Below are 15,998 nucleotides of genomic sequence, written 5' to 3'. Positions count from 1 at the left end.
TATTGAAATTGAGCAATGCACAATCTCAGCTGGCAATGGTTGCAAGCTTAGTGACTGCATTGCACAATTTTCTGGGCTAGCAGTCACTGTCCCTAAAAATTGCGCAATGCAAAACTTGAGGACAGTCATTGGCCAGAAATGTGCATTTCCTAAGAGGAAGAAAGAGCCTTCCCTCTCAGGATTGCAAAATGTTGTCTTGGTGAGGCAGAGTTCAGGCCAAGGCTGCCCAGACTCTCCGACGGGAAACTGAAAGCGAATGTGAATGTGAATGCATGGTGATACTAAGTGTAAGCATAAGTGAATGATCGTGCATGCAAACAGTGAATGAAAGATTCAAAAAACAGAATAACATGCATGTGGGTGAGGTGAGTCGCTGAATTGGCGATCGTTCATGAAAAATAGTTTCATGCATGCGACAGCAGTGAGATGCTAATGAAAACTGAAACGATGCTAGAACAAGCTCGTATGTATCGAAACAACACCAAGCACTCATTGAAATCAAGCAGACAACATTCATAGGAAGTGAAACACAAAAAGCGCTGGAAATGCAACACAAGATATGGAAAGCTGTCTTATCCAAAAACAATTGAGTTGGATGTGTCGACGGCTCCTAGATGCGATGTGGGATGTCAGAGCTGCAAGGTTGATGTTAGGAATGATCTCTGTAGTGTCTGGTTCATGAGTTTTGATAAAATCAAATATGTGACGTGCATGCCACAAATCTAGGAAGAGTGACACTTGGTTGGAGGTTTTCGAGATGATCCTTGCATGCAACCTCTAGTTGCTAAAAGTAGATCCCTTAATCAAGGGATGCCTTTCCATTCTGCCTTGGGAGAAGCATCCCATGCATGCAAATCAGTTTTTCTCGGTCCCGGAGGGAACTGGTCAACTCAACTGCACATGCAAGAGATTGCTCAATTGTTGGGAGAAAATGCGCATTTCTGGAAGGGAGTTGGATTGGCTTCCCAGGAGATTTGTGCAATTTCTGGGCAGAGCAGCTGACTGCTGCCTAGGATTGTACAATTCATGGGTTGAGCAGCCCTGCTAGGAGGAATTGCACAATTTTCTGGATGAAGCTTAACTGGCATAATTGTGCAATTCTAGACCCCAGCAGGCTATCAAACTAAATTGCACAATTTCTAGAGGGAAGGTTGGTTGTCCTCTAGAATTGCGCACTTTCTTGAGGGAGCTGCTCAGCCTGCAGCTGGACCAAGTCTGGACAAATAGCCTGTGGGGGGGTGTATCAAGATCTGATAGACAGACTGCCTTTCTATAAGAAAAACACTAAAGCTTGTGTACTTGATGAAGAAAGACATGTTGATGTGAAAGGTTGGTAGGGAGGCTCCAAAACGAAGATAAGGGAAAATTTTGGAGGGTGATTGTAGCCACTACAACACTTGGCAACACACTGGTAGAACTCCAGCTCTCTGAATGGACCTTGTTCATGAAAAGCATGTTGGCATTATGAGACAAGTGTTGTCCTTGATGGCAAATCTCACAGATGACAAATTAGAGTGTAGCAGGTCAGTAGCAAAGAATTGATGATCAAACTACAAAGAATGAAGAAAGAAGAGTATATACGTAGGTTCACTATATACCAAGTAGGGTATACACGCAGGTTCACTATATACCAAGTCGCGTATACGCAGGTTCGCTATATACCAAGTAGGGTATACACGCAGTTTCATGCACGGAAAAGTGCATACATGTCGGAAAGCTTACTTTTGGTCCGTGGTAGTTAGTCCTCGGTATTTGAACCTATGGTTTTGGACCATGGTATCTCGACAAGTGTGTTGATCCCAAGTATTGGGCTCTTGGTATTGATTTATTATGGTTTTGGACCATGGTATTGAGCAAGGCCTAAGACTATAAAAGGAGAAGAAGATCATTAGGCAAGGGCATCAAGAAAGTCTTGAATATCTGATGAAGTATGAGATCCAGTATGCAGGTTATGGGTTGATGATACATTGCTTGATCTGAGCTAAGGCAGGATCTCACCGGTTGATGGAGAACAAGATCTAAGGAGAGATCGGGATCAAATGGTTTGAAATGAACTATCTTTATATGGTTGATTATGCTTATTTTAGATTTGCATACTGACGCATGTAATATAAATGTTATAGTATGATTGATGTCTGGTACAGCTGCAAAGTTATAAGAAAACATTTTTATATCTGTACGCGAGTTGGCCTTGGAAAAAGTGCATATGTACGCGGGTTTGATTCATCATAGTAGCGTATATCATTTGAGCTATGATATCTGAAGTTACAGGTGGTTCTGACTGTTGATGAGTTCTGATGTCTGTTCAATGGTGTCAGTATTCTGCATATCTTGGTTGGATGAGTGTGTATTGATGGATAAGAACTAATATGGATCAAGATTATAATGACTCATATTTATGTGATCCGATGGACTAGATCTGGGTGCTAACACATATATTATCCTTGTATATGTCATGATCTGGTTATGTCTGAAGTCAGGAAGTGCAGCAGAGTTATGAATAAGTGATTAATGACATATACGCCGGTTCATCTTGATGAAGTTGCGTATACACGCAGGTTCGGCACTTCCAAGTAGCGTATGCACTCTGATGCATGATTTTGATGGTACAGTTGGATCTGATTGTTATTGCAGAGTTCTGCTTTGTGTTCTGGTGACTGTGTTGTTGACAGGGTTACAGTGTTTCAATGATTCAGAGATTGATGATGCTAGTATTGATTGTTTTGTGCTTCAATGATATTTATGGGACCAGTATGAAAATTTGATGAAACGTGGCCTTCAGATTATGTGTTGTGCTTCAGGAGTATCCAGTCTGAAAATTTATGAAACGTGGTACCTGGAGGAGAGAAGATTGTAGGTCGGCGCCTACGTACTAGTATCTTAGCTAGTACAAGAGCAAAGGGGGTTGGAGCTCCCTTCCAGGAGAGTCTGGAGAACGAGAGAAGGTTGTAGCCTGCGTGCTGGTAAAGGACTGCACCAGTGCATTGTAAAAGAAGTTTCTTAATAAAGGAAGATAGAAACGAATTTCAGCAGGTGGTTTTCACCCACATTGGGTTTCCACCTTATATCATGGTGTTCATGTGTGCTTCTTGTGTGTGATGATATGTTCTGTTTTTACTACACCTGCTTATTGTTCATATGGTTAATGAAGTTTTGATGCACTAACTAAAGATCAAAATTTAATGGATTAACTGAATCATAAGTATTTTGGATATACGCTAGTTGCTTTAGACACAGCTGCATATACACGCGGGTTCCCTTGGATGAAGTAGCGTATATGTATCTAAGTATGGGAATGAAAAAGTTTTATTGATCTGATAATACTGATTCACCCCCCCCCCCCCCTCTCAGTATTATTTCCAACAATTGGTATCGGAGCAGGTCCTTTGGTAGAAGCTTGATCGCTTGAAGGAGATCCGTGGAACTATGGGAAAGAAGCTTAAGAATAAAGCACCTAAGAAGAAGAAGACATCTCAGAAGAACTATGACAGTGGGAGAATCGATTGGGGACTAGGTATAAGAAGCCCGTCATATTCAGAATCAGATTCAGAATCATTTCAGAATGAAGATGAACTATCAGGTATGAATTTGCTATCCTCTGATGTTCCAGCTATCTATCCATTTGGAAAGGATGGAAGTGATAACGAAACAACTGAATGTTCTCTTATGGGTGAGGAAGAAGGATATCAAATAGAGGCAGAATTTAACAGGCTGACAAAAAAAATTAGTGAACAAGAGACGCTTCTGAACATAAAGGATGGTGCCCTCGAAGAAGTTGTTACTAGACTAAAGGGCCAACGAGAGTTATTCAAGGACAAATATCAAAAGTTACAGGATGAAGTAACATCTCTAAGAAATGAAGTCATTGAAAAGAACACAACAATCAAGGAGCTTAGAGGTCGATCCAGTTATTATGAAAGTCTTGAAGCTACGACCCTCTCGCTAAAGGAAGAACTTGAAGAAACAAAGAAGCAGAATAAATATCTACTCCAAGCTATTGAAAAACAGGAAAACGAAGTTATCAGCTTAAAATCTCAACTGGAATGTGCCTTCAGAATTCGTCAAATGCAGCAGAATGTGAATGAAGAACAAGAAAAGGAGATTCTCAAACTGAGGCATCAGTTGGAAGAAGGAAGGAAAGCAGAAGAAGACATGAAGAAGCAATGTCTAGAAAAGGAAGAACAACTTCAAGTTGAGGTAAATATCTTGAAAGGTAAATTAGAAGAAAAGGATAAACTATTACGATTTCAAGATAGTACTAAAGCCTTGGATGATATTCTTAGTAGTCAAAGGTCTCCTACTATCAAGACTGGTATTAGTTTTCATGAATTTGTTGAAGGTGAATCTAGTTCACAAGGTGAGGCAAGGAACTCTAAAGAGAAATCTAAAATGATCAACAAGGAGATGAAAGGTCAACCCCATCAACAATCAAGGAAAGAGACTCCTCAAAGAAAATCTTTTACTCCTCCTATGAAAAATGTTGAATGTTATGTATGTCATAATCTTGGACATGTTGCAGCTAGATGTGGAAGAAGAAGGGATCAAGACCATCATGTAGAAAGATCATCACATTCAAGGTACTTTAATGGATATTGTTTTGCTTGCAATATGTTTGGTCACAAAGCTGCTGATTGTTACAGGAGGAACATGAAACATGTAAGGTGTTATGCATGTAACAAGCTTGGACATATAGCAAAGGAATGCAGGAACAAAGTACGGACATCACACCAAAAGGAGAAAACATCATCACACTTGAAGATATGGAAGAAGAAGGAAGTACAGTCAGAAAGATGTGGCACAGCACAATATAATCAGACACACCACAGCACAGACATAACAGAATCAGGGGGAGCTGAAAGTATAAAACTTCAGTGTCCTGAATCTCATACGCAAGTTCCATAAAGAGAAGTCGCGTATATATGCGAGTTGGATGCTGCACAGTCGCGTATATGATTATCTGAAGAAATGCAGGTTCAGGAAAAGGATTTGTTATGTTTCAGTCCATTATTTTCTCTGTTTGATAATATTTACAGTCTGCTGAGAATGTGTGGAAATATCTTGATACTTGTAAGATGTTTAGAAGGGTTTGATCCTAACTTGATGATGATGTCTTGATGCTTATTACTGATATATGCATGATCAGATCTAAGAGTAAACAGATGGCTCAGGTTGAGGGGGAGCATATGCCTTTAATAATGCATTGTTGGCATTATGGTTAATAGCCTTGGTGATGATGTTTATATGGCTAAATGATATATCTTGCTATGATGTGGTTGTGAGTTGTCTATGATAAAATCTCATATGATGCTTGGGGTTACATAGTAGATATTCAGATCAGATTTATGGTTGATTCTTTGATGATGCATATATGGTGTTTACATGGTGATCTTCATAAGAATAAGGAGAAGTACAAAACTTGAATACACATCTTCCTCACTTGATGATGAGTCACTCATATACTGTTGTTGTCATATGCATAAATATCATACAGTTATGATGCAGGTACTCATGTGGATAAGGATTGTTGCTGTTGATGATATCAAGAAGTTTTGTCAAAAGAGCTTGAGCTCAAGATACATAGTGCTGATACATGGATGACTACTCAAAGTCGCTTTGTTGGAGACATGATGATGAGTTCGTATCTATATGATGATAGGTTGATACTTACATATGTTGATTGATGCAGATGTTCCCAAGTAATGATACTTGGATCATGAAGAGCTTGATGTTGATGAAATGGCTATGGTGGTTTCACATATGATATAATGTGAATGATTTCATGATGATGTCTTAAAAGGATGAGTTGACATCTATGTTCAGACATACCTTGTTACAGGACATTTACAGGTTGTTGATATGGAAATTAGTGTACGCGAGTTGGATGAGGGGAATCCGCGTACATACGCCGATTTATGCAGGTGTAGTCGCGTATCTGGAGAAAATCAGCAAGGACAGACTCTGGTTGAAGAGAGTCTGATATGGGTCTGTCAAAGACCATCAGGCACGGGTTCAGGGGGAGCAGATAATGTTCTAATAATGCATTGTTGGCATTACCTTAGAAGCTCTTGGTTCTAGTACTCAAGCTATTTTTGGTTCAGGTGGATCAGCTGTAGAAAGGAGATCAGAAGGAGAACATGGTTGCTGATATATACAGTGATTGTCAGAAGCTGTTGATAGTAGTTATTGGTCATTTGCATAAGTCGTCTCTATGTCATGTATATTATTTTATCAAGGTCATGTGACGGCCTATTTTGGTTTCCCCACTATGCCTGGGATGATTGATGTGATTGGTTGTCATATGTAAAATTTTGATGTATCCCCACTTGGTTGGGTGGATGATCCCCACTTGGTTGGGAAATGGATGTATGTATTGAGTCTTTTGGTGATAGGAAGGTCCTTTAAGATGTATAAGTCATGGTTGTTCTTGAATAACACCTTTTTACAGATCTTGCCTACAGTCAGGAAGAGCATGAACAACACACCTCAGCAGTACAGAGACTCGGCATGTACTCAGGGGGAGCGTGGACAGATTAGTACACCTTGGCATATACAAAGGGGGAGCTCATTCAGAGATTTCAACAGATACTCAGGGGGAGTATGGACAGCGGAATGTTCAGCAAAGGAAGAGAATATCTTGGTCCGCCCTTTGCCCTTGATGTCAAAGGGGGAGAGTGATTTGGTGTTGTTGCCATCAAGTCCAAAGGGGGAGATTGTTGGCATTATGATGCATGTGTTGTACTTGATGGCAACCCTCTCATAGAAGAACATCTCACTTACATATAACTAGATCAATCTACAGATGTGACTAAATGCATGGGATGCAGGACAGCTCAAAGGAATAAGAAGATCAAGTTCTAAGTATGACAAGTTAGCTTTGCCATCAAGTCCAAAGGGGGAGATTGTTGGCATTATGAGACAAGTGTTGTCCTTGATGGCAAATCTCACAGATGACAAATTAGAGTGTAGCAGGTCAGTAGCAAAGAATTGATGATCAGACTACAAAGAATGAAGAAAGAAGAGTATATACGCAGGTTCACTATATACCAAGTAGGGTATACACGCAGGTTCACTATATACCAAGTCGCGTATACGCATGTTCGCTATATACCAAGTAGGGTATACACGCAGTTTCATGCACGGAAAAGTGCGTACATGTCGGAAAGCGTACTTTTGGTCCGTGGTAGTTAGTCCTCGGTATTTGAACCTATGGTTTTGGACCATGGTATCTCGACAAGTGTGATGATCCCAAGTATTGGGCTCTTGGTATTGATTTATTATGGTTTTGGACCATCGTATTGAGAAAGGCCTAAGACTATAAAAGGAGAAGAAGATCATTAGGCAAGGGCATCAAGAAAGTCTTGAATATCTGATGAAGTATGAGATCCAGTATGCAAGTTATGGGTTGATGATACATTGCTTGATCTGAGCTAAGGTGGGATCTCACCGGTTGATGGAGAACAACATCTAAGGAGAGATCGGGATCAAATGGTTTGAAATGAACTATCTTTATATGGTTGATTATGCTTATTTTAGATCTGCATACTGACGCATGTAATATAAATGTTATAGTATGATTGATGTCTGGTACAGCTGCAAAGTTATAAGAAAACATTTTTAGATTTGTACGCGGGTTGGCCTTGGAAAAAGCGCGTATGTACGCGGGTTTGATTCATCATAGTAGCGTATATCATTTGAGCTATGATATCTGAAGTTACAGGTGGTTCTGACTGTTGATGAGTTCTGATGTTTGTTTAATGGTGTCAGTATTCTGCATATCTTGGTTGGATGAGTGTGTATTGATGGATAAGAACTAATATGGATCAAGATCATAATGACTCATATTTATGTGATCCGATGGACTAGATCTGGGTGCTAACACATATATTATCCTTGTATATGTCATGATCTGGTTATGTCTGAAGTCAGGAAGTGCAGCAAAGTTATGAATAAGTGATTAATGACATATACGCCGGTTCATCTTGATGAAGTTGCGTATACACGCAGGTTCGGCACTTCCAAGTAGCGTATGCACTCTGATGCATGATTTTGATGGTACAGTTGGATCTGATTGTTATTGCAAAGTTCTGCTCTGTGTTCTGGTGACTGTGATGTTGACAGGGTTTCAGTGTTTCAGTGATTCAGAGATTGATGATGCTAGTATTGATTGTTTTGTGCTTCAATGATATTTATAGGACTAGTATGAAAATTTGATGAAACGTGGCCTTCAGATTATGTGTTGTGCTTCAGGAGTATCCAGTCTGAAAATTTATGAAACGTGGCACCTGGAGGAGAGAAGATTGTAGGCCGGCGCCTACGTACTAGTATCTTAGCTAGTACAAGAGCAAAGGGGGTTGGAGCTCCCTTCCAGGAGAGTCTGGAGAACGGGAGAAGGTTGTAGCCTTTTTCAGGTTGTATCCTGCATGCTAGTAAAGGACTACACCAGTACATTGTAAAAGAAGTTTCTTAATAAAGGAAGAACTGCTCTGTTTTGAATGATCACCCCCAATTTTGGTATCAGAGCCCTGTATCGACCCTGTATAATTCTATAGACAGAACCTGAGACAAGCCAGGAGCATTTGAAAGGCATCTTTGTTTTACATTGTGCTGAGTAAATAAAAGCTTTATCAGTCAATTTCTGGAATAGAATTATACCTTTCCAAGATGGCCAAATTTCTAAGAACTTTTTCTACCATTGATAAAAGATCCATATCTGAAGTAGAAAATAGATCTGTTGAGTCTGATATAAATGAACATGAACAAGTAGAAGACCCAGAAAGCTGGAATCCCCCTGCATTAGATACTAAAGAGATTTATCCGGTTCCTATGATGTTCAAGCTTTCTAAAAAATATTATTTCAAAGAAGTTGAAGTTAAGATCAGAATTAAGGGTCCACATGTGCAGATAATAGGACTCAATATATTTTCAGAAGATGAGATAAAAAAGTTTAGGAAATATGCTAAGGAAGGAAGATTTTATTACTTACATTTCGGAGCTATAAGGATTGGTTTGGCTCCCCTATTTAGACATGGTTTAAATACTCCCTGCATAGCAGAATTGTTTGATTCAAGGCACAATGAGTATGATCATGCCAGAATAGGAACAATACTAGGAAATTTGATGTCTGGTTGTCAGCATGGAACAATTTATCCTGATTATGCTATCAGTCTGACAGACATACATCTTAAAGATTGTTGGAAAGCCTTGATAGGAGTGCAAGGACTATCTATGGCAGATGAGAGTGAATTCTTGTCTGTAATTGTTCAAACTTCCTTTCAGTTAACAAATACCGTACATCCTAAACTAAAACAGCCGGTGTTGAAAGACTGTGTGACTGTCGGGATAGGAAATGCACAGATTGAAGGTGTGCATTATGACAAAGAAACATTAGCCGATCACTGGTATATCCAATATAAGTCTTTGGCTTCCGATGATATAAGCAGAAAAATTAAAAGATTGGCTCTTGAAGATGGAGGGGTAAAAATTATTCCAAATCAGTCCATTTACCCTAGGATTCCCAAGCCAATAGTTTTGCCAGAGAAACATGTATTACCAGTAGAAAGTCCAGTCCAAAGTGGAAGAAGGTCTTTTTACAGACAGTTATCTATACCAGAAGAACAGCCGTCTACTTCCGCAAGCACACCCCGGTCTGAAAAACAATTGTATATACCTGAAGAGAAACCTTTTCTCGCTGTAAATAAAATGTTTAGAACTCATGTACAGAATTATCCACCTATGGAAGAATATAGATATGCAAATAAAAGATTTGTAAGAGGAGGAAAATGGCCACCAAAAACAAAGTTTTGTGTCTCTTCTTCAATGTCCAAACAGCCTGCTACCAGAGCAGATTGTGCACCTCTCCTAGAATATGAATCACAAGAGCCCAACGATTTGGAACAAGTATATCAAGTAGGAAATTATTTGACTACTTGGTGTTCTCATGCTGAAAATGTTCTAGACAATTTAGGACAACAAGCAGATCTGATAAATGAAAATTTAAAATTGTTGTATGAAGAGCAACAAGAAGAGAAGAGAGAAAGAGAGGAGAGAAGAAAAAGAAAAATGAAGAAGAAGGGTAAGAAAATCCCAAAATTTCATGTAGATATGACAGCCCCAAATTACTGGGATTTAGAAGAAGAAGTACCAGAAACAAGTGATGGAGAAGGGACTTCCAGAGACACTGGAAAATTAACCAGTGGATCTTCTAGAACGTTTAAAGAAGAAAAACCTTTTGAATCTAAGAAGGAAGTCATGTCGTTAGAACAAGCTGCAATAAAATTTCCATCCTTTATTATGACATCAATAAAGAATCAAAACAAAGCTCACATCCTAAGAGAAGCTAAGTACCCTAGAGTTGAAGAAGATCTGTTTGCTACAAATTCTGGTGGTTACATTCTAGATCTAGATAACTCATCCAATCCTGGTGAGTCTATTAGAATCTGGATAGGAGCCTTATATCAAATGCAGGTCACAACAAGATTAGACAATGTGTCTATCATGATCTTAGCAGAAAAGAGGATGGCAGGGATAGTGTTTGATTGGTGGATGGCAGGGTCAGAGGCAGAGAGAATAGTAGTCATGGAAGCAGGATTAGCTACATTTGAAATGTTGTTAAAAACTCAATTCATTCCAGAACCAAAAGATGAAAAGAAACAGCTATTGACTGACCTTAGCCGCATGGAACTTAAAGATCTAAAATATTTAGATCAATTTGGCAAAGAATTTATGGCTAAAGTCTTTAAAGCTAATCTGTTTAATGATATTGCTCAAAAAGTTTCTTTCTTGTCAAAGTTGCCAGGAAACTTAGGAGATCTAATTATGAAAGATCTTGAGGTTCAGATGAGAAGTTTAGAACAAGTTTATTGGGTTTATCTTCTGTTTAGAGTGTCAGAAAAGGTCAAATATTTGTGTTGGCAGAAGAAGGCGCATGACATCACCCCGAGTTCAGATGTCTGCAGAACTGTATTACCATGGACGCCTTTTAAATCAAAGAAGAAGAAATATAAAAGGTATGGTAGATACAAACCCAAAAGAGTATCGAACCCAAAGAGACCTTTCAGAAAATTCAGATATTTGAAAAAGAGAACAGCTCCAAGAAACAACAATTGTTGTTTCATTTGTAAAAAGGAAGGACATTTTGCTAGAAAGTGTCCTCAGAAATCATCTAGTAAACTTAAAGCTTGTATAGATATTGAAGAGTTTCAAGATGATTGGTCTGTAGTAGAATCAGATGAAGAAATTTCTGATGTATATATTCTTACAGAAGTTTTAGATAATGAAGAGGAAGAACCTGTACAGAAAATGAATATTTGTACAAATTGTTCTGATGATGATTTTTATAGTGAACAGCACTATAGTGATATAGAAAGTTCTTCAACTGTGGTATCATCAAGTGAGACAGAAGATATTTCAGACTCAGAATCAATTTCTGAAGAAGGATCAGAAGGAACAGAAGTATCAGAGAAGACAAATAGAGGTAAACAAATTGCATCACCTTTACCTCAATTCAATTCTTTATGTCCATTTGAAAAGAAAATTGCACCATCAACTAGTATAACTCTGCCAGAGATTACAAGAAATGAACAAAATACTTTGTTGAAAAAGATTGTGAAAACAGAGAGCTTGATTTATATTCCAGTAGAAGTTCAAGTCAGAAATGAATGGATTTCAGTAGATGCATTTGTAGATACTGGAGGATCAAATAATCTAGCTCGACCATCTTTGTTCAAATCTCTCTGGAAACCATTAAAAAATATACTAGTTTCAGAAACAATTGGAGGATCTGTCCAGCTCACACATTATGTAGACAATATTTCTTTAAAAGTTGGAGGGAGTATTGTAAAAATTTCAGCAATTCAGCACTATGACCCTTCAGCAAGTTTGATGTTAGGCATGCCATTTATAAATTCTGTGCTTCCAGTAACTATCAGCCAAGATAAGCTGATAATAAATCTGAAGAAAAAGGCTATATCTGTGCCTAGACTAAGCATTGCAAACTCTGAAGCTAGGCATGAGAATAGACAAAAGAAAGTAGGAACTAGAAGGCCGACTAAAGATTCAAATGATTGGCAAGAGGTCCTACAAATCTATGAAGCCAGAGCAGAAAAGATAAATAAACAATCAGCATGCATTGAAGAAAACTGGTCTACAGAACAGAGAGATATATACCAGAGACTTCTGAAAAGTTGTTCGAACAACCCACAACAGTTTTGGGAAACTGAAAGTCCGATGCAGGAGATAGTCACCTTACATGACAATGGAGTAAAAGGTAAAGTGATTCCTTGCACACCATCAGATGAACAAGAAATGAGGAATCAAATTCAAGAACTACTAAAGATGCAATTAATAGAAATCAGTGAATCTCATTATGCCTGTTCTGCATTTCTAGTAAGAAATCATTCTGAGATAGTAAGAGGTAAACCACGGATGGTTATCAATTACAAACCTCTTAATGCAATTACTCAGAATTTTAATTACCCATTGCCCAGACCAGAAGTAATTATGCAAAAGATTCAGCATAGTAAGGTGTTCAGTAAATTTGATATGAAGTCAGGTTATTATCAGATACAGATTCAGCCAGAGGACAGACACAAAACAGCCTTCATATGTCCAGCAGGATTTTATCAGTGGAAAGTTGTTCCATTTGGGTTGAAGAACGCTCCAGCCTTCTTCCAAAGAAGGATGGATTATATTTTTGCTAAATATGATTTTATAGTTACATATATAGATGATATTTTGATTCATAGTCCAGATGTAAATACTCATTTGAAACATCTAGAAATTTTTCTTGAAGAAGTTAAAAAGCATGGTATAGTCTTGTCAGAAACAAAGATGTCCTTATTTCAGGATAGCATTGATTTTTTGGGGATAAATGTTGCAAATGGTTCTATTCAAATGCAACCCCATGTGTTAACAAAATTAACACAGTTTCCTGATGAACTGAAGGACAAAAAGGCAATTCAAAGGTTTATTGGAGTTCTGAATTACTTGCACAAATACATTCCAAAACTCTCAGAAAAGACAGCTGCTATAAGGAGACACAGCGACGGAGGATGGTCAGAAGAAGCAACTGAAGCAGTAAAGAAACTTAAAGAAGAATGTCAGCGGTTACCAAAGCTTCAACCACCAGGTGATGGTTTATTAATTTTGCAAACTGATGCTTCTCTTAATTTTTGGTCAGTTGTATTGTTAGAACAAAGAAGAAATTGTAAAGGAGAGATTGAAGAAAACCTGTGTGGATATGCTTCTGGAGAGTTTACAGCAAGTCAGAAAAATTACTTCATAGCTGAAAAGGAAACATTAGCTATCTTCAACGGGATTCAGCGGTTTGAGGTATATCTAACCCCGGTCAAGTTTTTAATAAGAACCGACTCCAAAAATTTTAAATATTTTCTGATAGCAAAGATTTCAAGACAACTTGCAAAGGGCAGGATTTTAGCCTGGCAAATCTGGTTTCAGCAGTTTGAGTTTGACGTCGAGTGGATACCAGGTAACTCGAATTTCTTGACAGACGTTCTAACCAGAGACATGAGCAAAATGTTCATAACCTGTAAATATTCAGTTTTTGAGATCCCAGGAAAAGGCCCTGCAGATGATAGTTTTGCAACCTTTGTAGATAGATTTCGAATCTTAGAAAATTATGCAAGTTCTGTCACAGATGAAATCAAGAAATTGGTTGGTTTTAGACTAAGAAGGAATTGGTGGATCAGAAAATGCCAAGCATGGCAGTCAAAAAATCTGGGTATATCTCTAGGCCTTGATGAAAACTTGGTGAAAGTATTTTCTTTACCAAATATGAAGGTTAAGCTTTTCTTCAGAAGCTTATCTGATTTATGGTCTAGCATCTACATAGATGAAATGATCTGGACACTCAGAGTCTTGAATTACTATCAGATCATAGGCAGTGTTGACTTTGCCCTTAGTATTTTTACAGGTGCCAAAATTCTGGATCTAGAAGAAATTCCCATAAAAGAAGAAATGGTAAAATATCTGCTTTCTCTAAGAATTCCAGATATATTTGAGGAACTAGAGTCCTCTTTCTTCCAAAGGATAGATGACAATTATGCAAATACTGATACTTTTCCTCAGTATGAAATTTTTGAGAAGTTTGCAGATTGGAGATTTCAAGAAGGAAAATGCAGAAAAATTCAAGTCACCAGAGTATCTCAATGCATACAAAGATCCCTCCAGTATTTAAAAACATATGCTTATCAGTGGGATTTTCATAGTTTGATAATGAGAGACAGCATAGAACCAAATCCTTTTTCTCAAATATTCAATCATGAAATGATTGGTAATTCTGAATCCGGTAACAATCAAGAGTTAATCAAACAGCATGCTGAATGGTTTCATGAGTTTGGAAATCTGAGGTTGGCTGAAAAAATTCAAATTCTTAATAAAATGGATAGCCTGCAAGGACAACCAAAAGCCTTAAAATTTGCAATTAATCAAAGGGCTTTAATCACCATCTCAATTATATCTCCAAATTGGAACAATAATGTCATCCACATCATTAGTCTGATGATCTCTAAAAGAATATGCACTTCAATAATTTTTGAGTTAGGATGGCAGCATAAAGACTGTTTGAGCGAAAACTGCAGGTTGTGGGTACAGCACTCTATTGAAAGCTCCACTAATATGTTTCAGATATTTAAATGGGAATCATTAGATGGGATAGAATTGGCAGTACAAAGATCACCAGCAGCACGAAATGCATTTAAAGATTCTTTTCTAGATATTGAAATAAGTGCTCTTCCTTTTTTGAACAAGTGGGAAAAACAGGAGTTGATGCATACACCACTACAACCAGGACTTCACAGAATCAAAACAAATATCATGAAAGGAGAATCGTCATCTGCAGCATCTCACAGTATGACAAGATCGCCAAAAGAAAAAGGAGAAATGACAGATGCACAAGATCCAAACGAAGGAATCGAAGAACAGTACAACCGACTTATGAATAGATACCATCGACAGCTCATCGATGAGTACGAGCCATCTGCCGGATCGTCCGAAGAAGATTTATGGTTCAGCAGGTGGTTTTCACCCACATTGGGTTTCCACCTTATATCATGGTGTTCATGTGTGCTTCTTGTGTGTGATGATATGTTCTGTTTTTACTACACCTGCTTATTGTTCATATGGTTAATGAAGTTTTGATGCACTAACTAAAGATCAAAATTTAATGGATTAACTGAATCATAAGTATTTTGGATATACGGTAGTTGCTTTAGACACAGCTGCGTATACACGCGGGTTCCCTTGGATGAAGTAGCGTATATGTATCTAAGTATGGGAATGAAAAAGTTTTATTGATCTGATAATACTGATTCACCCCCCCCCCCCCCCTCTCAGTATTATTTCTAACAAAGCAAGTCTAACACCTCTAGAGGTATTGTTTAATTCTCAATTCGTCTTGGTTTCTACACTTTCTTGATTGTAAGATGTAGCATCTGCCAAGCTCTTGGTCAATTGACACACATTCCAAGCCAATTCAACAAAGTTGTTTCGATTGGGGTTGAGGGGTATATTAGTGCACAAGCAATATAGTCATCAGAGTCTTAGTTTCATCTCTGGTGTTGCTCCGCTGCCAGTAGGCCTAGACGGTACCCCGACGGAGTCACATAGGAACACAAGCATGTCTTTGCTACCAGCGAGCCTAGTCAGTACCCTGGCAGAGTTACTTGCATCACCTCTCTACACACGAAGCCTTTCTCTTCTTTCCCCTTATTCATTTTCATTTTTTTTCAAACTTTTTCACTTTTTCATTTTTCATCTTCATAACTGTGCATAGCACTTATTCATTTCTAAGGTGGAAGGGGGATCCTGACTTATTAATAGCAGAAGAGGTTGTCCCTGCAAAGAATTAGTTTATCATTTCTCTAACCTACCTGTTAAGGTTTTCCCCCTCACCTTACTCTACTTGACTAAGCTGACAAGGATTAACCCAAAAACAACCGACTAGAGTAGGTGATGCTAGTTAGCGCACAAGTGTTGTGTTT

General features: G+C 38.2%; 1 pseudogene; it reads left to right on the top strand.

Moving 5' to 3' along the window:
• LOC149158451 (beta-galactosidase 9-like) overlaps positions 1 to 14,194 on the top strand; it is a 47,070-nt pseudogene extending 32,876 nt beyond the window's left edge.
• Positions 14,195 to 15,998: the final 1,804 nt, after the last annotated feature.

This window comes from Pinus tabuliformis, chromosome 5_2 (assembly GCF_031772625.1).
Source record: "Pinus tabuliformis cultivar Carrire ecotype Pingquan chromosome 5_2, CPIR1, whole genome shotgun sequence".
Lineage (NCBI taxonomy): Eukaryota > Viridiplantae > Streptophyta > Pinopsida > Pinales > Pinaceae > Pinus > Pinus tabuliformis.
The sequence above is the reverse complement of the archived record's forward strand: the minus strand, read 5'-3'. Positions and strand labels throughout refer to the sequence as shown.